This window comes from Thunnus albacares, chromosome 5, assembly GCF_914725855.1.
Source record: "Thunnus albacares chromosome 5, fThuAlb1.1, whole genome shotgun sequence".
Lineage (NCBI taxonomy): Eukaryota > Metazoa > Chordata > Actinopteri > Scombriformes > Scombridae > Thunnus > Thunnus albacares.
In genome coordinates this window covers 408,329-419,513 of record NC_058110.1, presented here as the reverse complement: position 1 = coordinate 419,513, position 11,185 = coordinate 408,329, and the positions used below count along the sequence as shown (strand labels likewise).

The window sequence follows — 11,185 nt, the reverse complement described above, 5'->3', positions numbered from 1 at the left end:
CAAAAACCCTGGAAGAAAATGTTGTGGAGATTGTACCATGGAACAAACATTTCAAGCATCTTAAATGTCTTGTTGATCAGTCTAAACCCAAAATCTGAACATCTGATCATATTCAGCACAAACATGATGAAACATTGTTTACTCCACTGTTACCTGTGTACAGTGGACTAGTGACACACAAACACATTCGTCAGTGTCGCTGTATTTTTACACTTCAACAATACACAAGTCAAATACAACAGACACTTAAACATGTTTTTTATTGGTAATTGAGTTAAAATAGAAGACATGAAGCCAGTTTAGATGATTTAAAGAATAAATCCAGTTCCATGAGTTGCTCAGCAGGAATGACATCAATAGCTTGTTGTTGTTGGATAGCCTCATTAAGACAGCAATAGTGGAAGTCAAGTGGACACTTAGCACTCTCAGCCTACTGTTTAACATCATTATGAGCTCTTCACCTGTGAATAGATTCACTAGCACTCATTCACAGTTTGGCTGCATTGTGGGGGAAGCCCCATTGACCCTGTCCTGTTGTCAGAAAAGATGTGAGAACACACTGCATGTGAAAAACAATATCAGCTGAGTGGTTTTATTCTGACTTTACACGTTTTAAACTTGAAAGTGAACATAGTTAACATGGGTCAGAGGTCAACTTTGGTCTGTATATTTAAGCTGGTATTTCAGGTCAGCGTGATCTGATTTACTGGTGTCTTACCTCATTTTAAAGCTCAGATTCAGACCTTCTCATAGAGAGAAACACTGTTAATGTGAAACCTTCTGCTGACCAGCAGCACGTTGTTGAATTCTGGTTACATTCAGCTGTTTTGAAAAGGCCAGCAGGAAACCTGTATTCATGTTTTTACCTTTCCTCCTGTATTTCTGTCAAACCTTCAAAATAAAACATGTTGGACACCAAATTAAAGCTCAGACTCTCTTCTTTCCAACAAGTATCGGCTTTCCATCCTAGCACAAACTGGCTGCTAATAATAGATGAATGCAGAACTGTGTAACAATATACATTAAATACATACAACAATACATAACTTAATTCAATCAATTAACATCAATACGTCAACAGTGAACAAATAAATACATGAAATAGAAATATTTACAAAGCTGTGTGAAAAAAGAAATGAAGACACAAGGAGAAATATATACTAACATAAACAAACAACACTGAGGAGTCTCAGTATAATATATAATTAATATTATTAATAATATACAATATAATTACTATATATAATGTTACAATTAAAATGGCGGGCTTATATCTTTACACAAAGAGATAATACTAATACTACTACTAATAATAATATAGATATAATTATACTATAGATAATGTGCAGACATGTATAGATAACAATGCTACTCATTGTCACTGGTGTCTCGGCTGGTGTTACTGGGGGAACAGCTGCTTGGTACTGGGCAGAAGATATTTTGCTGATGTGTACAACCTGATAGTTTGTTTGTTTGGTGGCTTTTAACAGGATTTAAAAAGGCAATTGTAGAGAAAAGATTGGCATTACTAAATGACTGGGCTGTTTCTGTGGAAAGCTAATTAGGGATATTGAAAAAAATATATATAAACATTAACAGCTGGTTAAAAAGTAACACAAATGATTTTATTATCAATTTTCAATGTTTTATCTGCTATAATTTATTATGTATGAATATAGCATCTTCCTAAATTGCATTATAATTAGTGTTATGATTTTAGTTCATTTTCAGTTGTTCCCTGTCTTGCTGCTTCAGACTGCGTTTTCCTGATTCACGTCCGCAGCGGGCCTACGGTGGCCGGCGTGAATGTGGGACTAGCCCCTCTCTCACAATCATGGATGTATAATAAGAGCTCTTATAATACATCTATGCTCACAATGCAATGTGTGTTGTACGTGGGAAGATATGAGTGTTCATGTGTTCAATGTAGATGTAGATGTGATGACATGTGGGGCAGACAGCCCGCCGCCCCGCAGCAGCGTCATTTGAAATATTTTAAATGACGCTGCAGTGCGGCTACAGCGCGAGCTTGAAATTTACAGTCGGCAAAAGAGGGGAGACTTTCCTCCAACGCTAGCAAACTTGAATGAATTAAGTGGATTTCATAACCAAGCACAGGGTACAAAGCCTTTATTTGGAGGAGAAACTGGATTTAAAGCGCCTCGGAGCCCAGCAGCCACGGAGTACTGTCATCACTCAAACTGCTGGTTAAATTAACCGCGGGAGGAAAAACCGCCATGCTGCCCTTTTCTGAGCCGTCAGCTGGTAAGTGAAAGTATATTTTGGTGGTTCTGGTCCGTGCATTGGCCATATTGTTGTGCTGGATCGATTGATGTAGATGGTGACGAGTGTCAGTGTGTCCGTGCTTATCTACTGAGGTTGTTGTCATAAAGTTGTTGTCACAGAATAGATTAGTATCCTTAAAAAGTTGTCTTTGCACTTCGTTGTAGTGTTGAGCTCTTTGCTGTTCGTTCATGGCCATGTAGGCTGATTTGTTCTGAGCTTGGCTGTGTCGGCTTATGACGATATAATATCGCATTATTAATGAATCAATATTTCAGAGAGGTTGTGCTTCAGTGATGCGTTCAGGCGCCTCGTTCCTGAACGCATCACTGTCGTGAGTCAACCAGCCAACTTCAGCTAATGCTTTCTAGAGATCGTGGCTTTTCCCAAACTGAATAAATACAACACATATAGACACAAAACTGCTTTGCTAGCTCAATCTCGTTGTAACTAAGATATTCGTTGAGAAAAATATTTTTTCCATGGACAGATTTAGCTACTACGTCCGCAAACTTCACATATATTTGTAAGCTAGTAGCGCCACAGCACCGGCACAGCTGATGGAGGATGCTGGAGTGGAAGCTGAGATAAACTCTCAACTGAAGGGAAAATGGTTAAGTTTAGCTGTGTGTGGGGGAGCCAGATAATGATGAAGAGTGAAGAAGGGTTCAGGTTTTTCTGTGTGTGTGTGTGTAACTCGTCTCAGTCTCAGAGTTCAATCCACCCAGTAAAGGGTCCGTTTTGTTTTCCCCACAACCCCTAATCAGTTCAGTTCAATCCACTTTCACAAACATTAACTCAAAACTCCACTCCGGGTTTTCACCGCAGATCCCCCACAAAACAAAACAAACCAAAGACACTAGCAAAGCCACACATAATATTTTTAGTGATAAGGCTTTTTTCATTTGAACACGGCTAGGTGTGCTGTCCTAAATGTCTAGTTGACCAATCAGATTGCTCGGTGGGAACTACGTGTTGTGTAATTCAGGCTTGTGACAGTGGTGATGTAACTTGTGTAATTTCTCTCTCTCTCTTCCTCTGGTTATGTGTACAGGACCTGCTAGAAGCCACTTTGTTGTTAAAAGTGTTTTGTGGAGCCATGCATGGACCCATAACATGTTAAAAACACATCAGTAGCAAGAGCAAGTACTGTAGTTTTCCTGGTATGTAGCCTTTCTATTGAAGTAGTTGTTGCCCCACCAATTTTTTAAAAACACCACTGCTCATGCCAATGTGTTGCTCAGTTCTCAATCGGTGGTGATTCCACTGTCTGACAAACTCAAGGCAAGATTGCTGGATTCTTCTGAGATAAACATAATGTAATGCTCAGACTTGCACTTCATTATTTGAATCAAGAATTCCTACACTCTCCATGTACTGAAATAGTTGTCAGTAGAAGTCAGAGACAACTCTATTGCCATCCGCCCACAGCCTCTCAATCCGTTGATTATGAACACTTCTAGCAGCTATATAACTCTCCCGGTCCGCACCCCTGTTCTCAATCATAAACCTTGCCACATCTACATTTTCTCCCACTCTGTCCCCTCTGACTCTGAGTGGCAAACCAAACTGAGATACACCATTGCAGAAAAAAGAGAGAACAGTTGAAGCACGCTTGTTTGTGCAACGTTCCAAATAAACGACTGTAGCCATCAATGCATCCATGGAAAACAAATCTCCAGGCGATCAGTTTATGATTGGAGTCAATGTGCCTGTAATGAAAATGGAGAACAAGGTTAAAGTGACTACAGAACACATATACAACTGCACGGTTGGTCTTCATCTAGAGACTGATCAGCCTACTACGCTGTTTTATCTCTGTTGTATATAGTAATGGGTGTAGCCGTCTGTCCGTGTGTTAGCATTGTGGCCGGATTTGCACAAAGCTTTGTAGAAGGTTCATTGTAGGTCAACTGAGAATTGATTAAATTTCTACAATCATCCACCAAATGGGGGCGCTGTAACCCTGACCAATCACTAAAAGGCGTAACTTCCGAATGCATTTCACGTAACACCACAAAACTTTGTAGAAAGGTTGGACATGGGCCGAGGAAGAACTGATCAACTTTCCACCTGGATTGTCCTTAAATGGATATTTCACTTTCGTAGAACTTGTCAAAATTCAGCAGTCTTACCTCTATCCAAGTGCATCTACAAGTAAGCTAGTGATCACTGCTGTCCTTGTTGTCTGCCCTCAACACCACCATTTCTCCCAGGTGTCAGGCTCCTCATTCACTTCCATTCATTTTAGGGACCTAGTCTAAATATTATACTGGTGGTGTTGAAAACAGATAACGGGGACAGCAATGGTCACAAACTTACTTGTAGATTGCTTTAGATGTGGGTAAGACTACTGAATTTTGGTGGAGGTGGAGTGGGGGACAGAGGAGGACGGGTGCCTGCTGTCCTCTGCATCTCTTACATTGGACTTAATGTATTTCATTTTTTTTTCATGCTAATCTGTGATTGGCCATGACACGTAAAATTTCGCTCCAAGGGACGACGTCCTCTCTAACCAATCAACAACCAGAATGCAATATTGACATTGAGTTGGTCCAATGATAGTTTCCAGATTTCATCTTCAATTCTCTCCACTGTAAGGCAGAGTAGCAGCAGTAGATAGCGCCTTGCGTTAGCCAACGCAACAGTTAGCTTGTTGTAGCAGCCTGAAGGACTCTTTATACATCCATGGAAGGACTGTTAAGGACTGTCGTTAAGCTAACGGGAGAAATGATCTGGACTGTGCAGCGCAGCAGCAGCAGGACGCTGACGGGAGGCTGGAGAGAGAAGCAACCGGAGAAACAACCAGGAGAGTTAGCTTGTTTGTCATTGTTGCTAATGATATCAGACTGGTTAACCAGCAGCCACAAAGTTCTGTTAACTAACAAACAAGATGACCAACAGTCACAAATGGACGTTATGACATGAATACTTCATCTCCATGATAGAAAGAAGAAGACATCAGATAACATGAGTCAGATACAGCTTCTCTCTCTCTGTCTCTTTGGTCGCTAATTTCATCTCTGATGGTTAAATGTCTCTGTGTGGCTTTTTTGTGTTTTTTATCTCCTTAACAAGAATGCAGCAGAGATCATATAATGTGTTGTGGGTAACGTTAGTTTGCTTGTTGATGTTACAGTGAGCTGTCTGGACTCATTCATTGTTTTTAATTGAGTGGTTGTTCAGTCACCTGTTGATGTTGTGTGATTAGTGAATGAGTGCAGGAGGTCTGGCTGCTTGCTTCCAACAGTTTCTTTAGTTCCTTTTTAAGCTGAGCCGTATATTTAGTAATAAGCTTAAAGTAACTAGAATAACAAGTGTTATCTAGTGGTGTAACAGATTGTAGTTGATCCGTGATGCGTACGTATTGCCCCCCACGGTTTGGCAGGCATATGAACTGCGGATTAATTGCAAAATTTAACGTCTCAGTTAAAGTAGACAATGGTACAAAAAGTACAATAATTCATTGTTCGAACAGCAGTGATTTGCATCTGATGCATCTTGGTCGCGGAAGTGGTACTCAAAAAACTCGTCCAGGGTTGGCAGGTCTGACTGTGTGATAAAAGCATGAAAATCAGCAATATTATATGTAGGCTATAGTTTGTTTGTTTTTTCGCTGCAATACCGCGAGTGGCCACTGTGACAAATTGGCTGCAAGGCTGAGTGGCAGTGCCCTAACCAGCTCTTATTATATCACTACAGCTTTTATTATACATCCAGGAATACTACCTTCTTCTACCACAGATGTGAAAATGCGTGGATGTGACTTTTACCTACGTCTTGTGATGGAAATCTGAAAATAAAAAGCCGACAAAGACCAAGTTGTCTTTTTGTCCTTTAATGAAAAACCTTGCAAGGGATCAGCATACAGTCACAACAGAGCGTAATTGCAGACTGATGTCGGTTACAAAGTGCACATACCTTTAATAGACAAGGAGTCTGGTAAACATATCAGAATGTGAGTGGGTTGCAGTGCTGGATGTCATCAAAGCTATCAGACTAATTATAAAAGAACTGTAGCATGTCCAGGATGATGCTACTCCCTACTCTGATCCAGTGTCAAACATAATGAGCACAGATGTTACATGTTCAAGGTTATACATTATGAGTGTGTTTGTGTGATGCAGAGGATACAAAGTGTGGTTTTTCCATTACATTTACATCTTTTCATCACATTTTATCACTCATTAAGGAAAAATTACACAAGATTTTACCTTCATAGTAAACAATCATCCTTACATAACATAACGGAGTGATAAAAAAAAAAAAAAAAAAAATCTAATGTTACCTCAATCAAGATTTTAAACATTACGTCATAAAATATCACTGTAGGAAAGTAAGATACTGTTTTTGTGGATGTAAGCATCCCAAAATAATCTATCAGTGTAGACGTTGATTCCAGCCCTTCATTCTAACCAGTAACGCTCGTGTTACATCAGACGCCATCTTATGGTGAAGAAATAGATTACACTCTACAGTCGGTAGGCCTGTTGTGTTCATACATCAGGAGGGCTTGCTGTAAAACAATATGTCATGAGCATCTATGGCACAGGAGTCAGGGTGATTCAAGTCTTTTATTCTATAATGAGACACACAACCAGTCAGTTCAGGAGGACGGACAGACGGATCAGCACAGCTTGCTCCCACAACACCATGAAAATCCTTCTCTGCTGTAGGTGACTATGTTGGCTTGAAAGACTTTACATTGTGGTCGTATAGTGATACAATCATAATAAAATAAACTTACAAATGAAATAAAATAAATCAAAATGACTGTGTACCTTTTTACAATATCAATAACTCTATAACATCAATATCTACAGTATTATACCAAAACTAGAATGGATTCTTTACAGTAGAAAAGATGTCATTTAATCCCATGCAAGTTCTTTAATATTTATATATATATATATATATTTATATTTATGTTCCTCTGCTGCCACCTTCAGGAATGTTACAGTAACAGCAGACAAGCTGGTTTATCCCTGTTAACAAGCATGAATGAATCTGTTACCTATTAAATGGCTGATTTAACTTCACTCTGCTTCACATATCTGAACATACTGTAACGGACTGTGTTCATGTCAGTGTTTAACTGTTCTGAGTGTTACTGTAAGAAACATTAGGTCCCAGCGTAAGTCACTGTACACAATGTCCTCTTCCAACCTGAAAGACCAGGTTAACTCTAGAGAACATATTTGACCTTCAAAGGTCAGCAACACCATCACAGCCCAAACCTATGCAGTAGAAACATCTGGTCAACGTGAAGTGGAAACAATAACAATACAGGACTCTTACACATAAAGTATTATCAGCCAGCTGCAAAAGAAGCTTTCAGCAAGGACAAGGCCAACCAAGACAAAGCTAACCGCTACTCCTCGCCAAATCAAGGTGAAGCTGTATTTTACAAAAACCGTGGAAGAAAATGTTGTGGAGATTGTACCATGGAACAAACATTTCAAGCATCTTAAATGCCTTGTTGATCAGTCTAAACCCAGAATCTGAACATCTAAGCCACTAAAATCAATTTTATTGGTGCTTTGTCTACACAATATTACACCATGCAAATAGAACTGCAGTAAGTTACTTTACTTAATAATAAATGTTCAGTTTCTTGTTGATACAACTTTAGTTGTTTATGTGTCGACTGAGTTACATCTTAGTTTTTCAGATTGTACTTTCTTGTGGTGGTGTTACCGTGGACTGTATTATATGAAGAGGTGTTTCTGATATTTTGTCCACCTCATAAGCATCCCATAATAAATGCAAGCAACTTTTATTATTGTAACTTAACAGTCAGAGACTTCATCAAGATCAGAAACATCATGGTGTGGTGGAATCCAATCAGGAATAGTTCGCTGAGTCATTTGATGAGAGACAGATTTGTCAACCGTGTGGACAATCAAACCTCTGATACACGGGATCAAACAACAGCCACAAAATACAAACACATTGAACCAAGCAAACCACACCGTCCAGGACGTCTGAATGGATTCCACGGTCATCGTTCGGGTTCCATCGTAGATCCCACGATGGTGACACTAAGATTCACTCAGCACGTCACTTAGTTGGAGCTCGGCCTGCTCTTGTCGGACAGTATGCCGATACTGTCACTTCTACTTCTCTTCCTGGTCTGTGAGTGGATGTCTTTGTGTTGGTCACCTGAGAGCAGCGATCCGCCTACACTCTCGTAGAGTCCTCAATCGCGCTGTGGTGACTTACTCTGTTGTTGATGTCTCTGGTGGAGGTGGAACTGTTTTGCAGTGGTTGGCATGGATCCAGGTGACTCTTTCAGCGACCTTTACTGCCGTCTGTGTGGTCAACAGCACCTGGAATGGGCCCGTCCACCGCTTAGAGCGCCAAGCCTTTCATCACTATCCAGTCAAAAGGCTGCCGGCCATGAAGGGGTCCTTTGGCTGGAGTTGGTACTGCTTCTTTCACTTGATTTGCTGAAGGAAAAACACTTCAATCCATTTGGAAAACATGTCAACAATTACCAGACAATATTTCTTTCCTTCACTTGGTGTTAGTTCAATGAAATCCATCTGTAAGTGATCAAATGGTTTATCTGGTGAAGGGTGTGCACCTTGTGGTGTTTGAATACTTCTGCCAATATTGTTGGTGGCACAGATAACACGATTGACTAAATTTTGGGGCATAGTTAGTAAAAGTCTTTGTGAACCAGTGTTGTGAAATAGTATCCATCATCCCTCCTCTTGAGGCATGGTCCAACCCACGACTCAACTTTGCATAGTGAGGAATCAAATACAAATACATAGTTTGTCATTGGGGCCGTACCGTACCCGTCTTTGAAAACACAGCCAGTTTGTCCACTGAGTCTTCTCTGTCTGATCAGCTCTCTGCTGGAGTTCTCGCCCCCCTCTCGCCCCCGCTGGAAGCGCGGTGTGCGGCGCGCATCACCGGGCGGGGGTTTTCGGGGGGCGGTGTCCGCCACCGTGAGGAAGGCGGGTCGGCCGGGGGGGATTGGGTACGGCGGTTGGTGGCGGCGACGCTGGACACACGCCGGGCCCTTTGGGCCCCGTTCACGTGGGGTCCTGGCGGGTCGCCTCGGCTGGCGCCTAGCAGCTGACTTAGAACTGGTGCGAACCAGGGGAATCCGACTGTTTAATTAAAACAAAGCATCGCGAAGGCCCACATAGGGTGTTGACGCGATGTGATTTCTGACCAATGTCAAAGTGAAGAAATTCAATGCAGCGCGGGTAAACGGCGGGAGTAACTATGACTCTCTTAAAGGCCAAGTGGTAAATGATTACCGCTTTCGCTGATCTCCTGGGATGTGTGACGGCCTGGGGGCCACCCGCAGCCCTGGAGACGAAGAGAACCATGACCCGGCAAGGAGTATCTCCTTGGGTAAGAGCTGCTCTGGCCATGGTAGCATCATAGTGACCCCTCACCTCCTCGTGGTCCCGCCGGCAACGTACTCGTGGAGAGTACGGCGAAGACGGTAACCCAGGAAGCACGGATGGGCGCACCAACGGGCATCCACTGTGGGATCAGCCTAGTCTGTCCCCAATGATCTTATGGATGAACAACTTACATTTGGGAACAAAAATAAAGATCGTAACGTGCAGCAATGATGTCGGTAATAAGGAAAGAAGGAACAGTGGTCAGGATCGAATGGTGGGAACAACTAACGTCGGGAAGACACTAGGGTGTCTGCACCGATGTGGCCCCTGCCCATAAAATTGAGTGTCTAGGTGCTGACGCTCGAATTTTTGGCAATGGCAGGGGTACCAGGCGGGGTCGTTCTGACCCCGCCCAAGCATGAATGGATGAACGAGTTAGGTTAATCTTGCTCGTTCTGATAACTTTGGCTGCTGTCCGTTTGCTTTTGAAAGAGTTCTGAGTGGGCCAGGGTGCAAGACCCGCCACTCTTGACTGCGATCAAAGCTAAGACAAGCGACAAGCCAACTGACACATCTGACTGACTGTGATAGGACAGGTCGCCTGCTGTCATAGGAAGAAAGATGTGGTCAACCCCGAGGCGTGACCGTGAACGTGTCCGTCGGCCGACGGCACGTGAGGCTGGAGAAGGGGCGGCTCCTGGCAGCGCAGACAGGGCGAGCGGAGTAGTAGTCCGGAGTAGGCTACTACTCAGACGGAAGAAGGAGGAGGACCCGGCTGGGACTCCTACAAGGAAGGTACCATCAGTTGCGAGAAGGGCTCTTTTCCCAGCTGGGAAGAGAGCGGGAATGATCTTCCTGAGCACGGAGAAGGGATGGAAACCCAAGCTGGCTAGCAAGGGTCTTCCATCGACAGTCATGGTGGGCCTCCGGGTGCCATGGCTAGTCCAACCGTGCAGGCTGTGCGCCGCCAGTCTGGGCTCGGTGAGGGCCGCCCAGACCCACTTGAGGAAAGCGCACAAGCCAAGGGTGATTCTCTTCATCTGCGGTAAGTGTGCCGGTACTCATAAGACCCCACACCGAGCGACGTGCCACGCAGCGAAGTGTGGGGCAACCCGATCCGGAGCGGGTACCATTACGGGGTTTGCCTGCGATACATGCCCTAAATCTTTCTCCTCACAGAGGGGTCTCTCGGCCCATCAGAGGAGGAAACACCTGGGCTTGTATGTCAGCAAGGCGAGAGCGCGGGAGGCTAAGGCAACCGATAGTGGGTGGACCCAGGCGCAACAGGCAACCCTGGAGCGCGTACACGGCGACCTCTGCGAAAAATCTGGGTTCCTCGAGGCAGCGGTTTCGGCCCTCCCCCACTACACCAAGGCCCAGATACAGCGAAAATGGAGGAGCCTCAGGAGGCTGAGGAGAAAAACTTTGGGTAAGTCCCCCACAGCGGTTGTGTTAGGGAAGTTGCCGGACCTCAGTGAGGAGCTGCCTCCCACAGCCCCGGTGGCCCTGGTCAAGGAGCACCTCGCAAAGACCTT

The 11,185-nt window shown here is 43.5% G+C and overlaps 1 long non-coding RNA gene across 1 annotated transcript; it reads left to right on the top strand.

Annotated features, from left to right (window-relative positions):
* Positions 1-7,589: 7,589 nt before the first annotated feature.
* LOC122983177 lies at positions 7,590-8,730 on the top strand. Its single transcript, XR_006403603.1, has 2 exons — positions 7,590-8,496; positions 8,566-8,730. It is a non-coding gene; the product is annotated as an uncharacterized LOC122983177 (long non-coding RNA).
* The last annotated feature ends 2,455 nt before the right edge of the window (positions 8,731-11,185 follow it).